This window comes from Pinus tabuliformis, chromosome X, assembly GCF_031772625.1.
Source record: "Pinus tabuliformis cultivar Carrire ecotype Pingquan chromosome X, CPIR1, whole genome shotgun sequence".
Lineage (NCBI taxonomy): Eukaryota > Viridiplantae > Streptophyta > Pinopsida > Pinales > Pinaceae > Pinus > Pinus tabuliformis.
The window spans coordinates 673,855,256-673,857,616 of NC_142308.1; positions in this window are offsets into that span (position 1 = coordinate 673,855,256).

The window sequence follows — 2,361 nt, forward strand, 5'->3', positions numbered from 1 at the left end:
AGCACGATATAACTTCACATCATATCAATTCAAACATAATAAGGTCATGATATCCATAATAGTCACTAGCTAGCATGTTCACATCATAAACTCATAAACGATTGTCATTCATGCATAACAATCACATATATACGATCAGTCCATATTAGTACAACACAATGTCACAACAAGTTGACTCATACTTGAATGTCGTAATCCTAACCATATGCATAGGCCAGTGCAATTTAGCATGATACATATAACATCAAGATCTTAATGTAATAACCATAATCATCAAGTTACTAACATATAACAACAACAACTTAACCCATAACACACTCATCAACAACATATAACATGATCATCAAGTCAACTAACATAAAGCAACAACAAAAATGCATATAAACACAGGTTATTATCATTCATGACTATCTAACACATGTGCATATAACTATACTAATCAACTAACATCCATCATACATGTAACCATAACATCAATAGACATGTACATGAACCTAATGTATATAACAATCCATTAACTTACATACCTGCATGCCAAACAATACCTGTATGATGATCTGCTCTTACCCCAAGTCTAATGTTGCAACCTCATTATGATGATCTGCATCTGTTGTTGTATCTCAGCGAACACATTAGCATCATAACAACCAATATCATCATGATAACCTAAAATGCATACCATGAAGCTAGCCAGGAAGCCTTGGAAAAGATCTTGTTCTACAATTGCTGAGTAGATAAATGCTACTTTAGTCAATCTCTGGTATAGTTTGTAATTATGGAAAATCTGTTACGCTCTTTCTCGTCTCTTGATCGTAAAGTTATAACTGAAGTCTCTTCTCGAATTGTTGAATCTGACCTTGCATCTACTGAAAACTCCGAAGCAATCGAGAATCCCGAGAGCTGGAATCCTCCTACTCTCCATGCTAGTGATGTCTATAAATTGCTTATGTCGTTTGTTTTTAAGAGAAAATCTTTCCTAAAAGAAGTTGAAGTCACTATAAAAATCTCTGGCCCGGCTGTCCAAATAGTTGCTTTAAATTTGTTTTCTAATGATGAGATCAAAAAATTTCGACAATATGTTAAGGATCAGAGGTATTCCTATCTTCATTTTGGTGGTATTAGAATTGGTCTTGCTCCTTGTTCCGACATGGATTAAATACTCCCTGTATTGCTGAAATTTTTGATACCCGTCACCAGACTTATGACCATGCAAGAATAGGAACAATTTTGGGAAATCTGTCTACAGGATGTCAATATGGTACAATCTTTCCTGATTATTTAATCAGTTTAGCAGATGCCCATCTCAAAGATTGTTGGAAACTCTTGGTAGGAGTTCAAGGTCTTCAAATGATAGAAGATAGTGAGTATCTTTCTACACTGGTTCAAGCTTCTTTTCAGTTAACTAACACAACTCACCCTAAACTCAAACAACCCGTTTTAAAAGACTGTGTTACTGTTGGTCTTTCAAATGCTCAAGTTGAAGGTGTTCTGTATGATCAAACTGAATTGCCAAGCAATTGGTATTTTCAATATAAATCGATTGCAAATGATCGCAAGCCTGAGTCAAAACTCAAAAGAATCTCGATTAATAATGGTCAAGTAAAGCTTATTCCTGCAAAAACACAGATTCCTAGACTTATCGTCAGGCCACGTCGTTATGTAATCCCTGTACCTTCTATTGAAGCCTCTTTCCAAGACCTGTAGATCTTCCTCCAGTTGAAGAAGTCAGCCTTTTTGAATCATTGTTGTCATCAACTGAACTGTATATACTTGAATCTAAACCTTTCTTAGCTGTAAATAAAATGCATCGTATTTCTCATACCCAGTTTCCTCCTGTTGAAGAATGGAAATACGCAAATCATCGTTTTGTAAAGGGTGGGAAATGGCCTCCTAAGACAAAATTTTGCACCACCTCTTCTGTGTCAAAACAGTCGCCGACTTGAGCTGACTATGCTCCCTTGATAGAGCATAATGCATTAAAAACCACTGATCTAGATCAGACCTATCAGATTGGTAATTACCTTACCACATGGTGTGCACATGTAGAGGAAGTTCTGGATGATTTAGGATCCCAGTTTGAGCTAATTCTAGCTAATCTTAAGCTTCTCCATGATGAACAGCAAGAAGAAAAAGCAAGAAGAGAAGCAAAAGAGAAAAAGAAAAAAGAAAAGAAAAGGAGAGAATCAAAGGTTCCCAAATTTTCTATCTCCATGGATACTCCTAACTATTGGGATATAGATGAAAAGCAAGAAGGCAGTGAAGCTGAATCCAGTGCCCAAGCTGAACATAGACTAGAGCCAGCAAAATCACTAAATCTTCACAAATCAAAAAGTGAGATAGCCACTTTAGAAAATTCTGCCT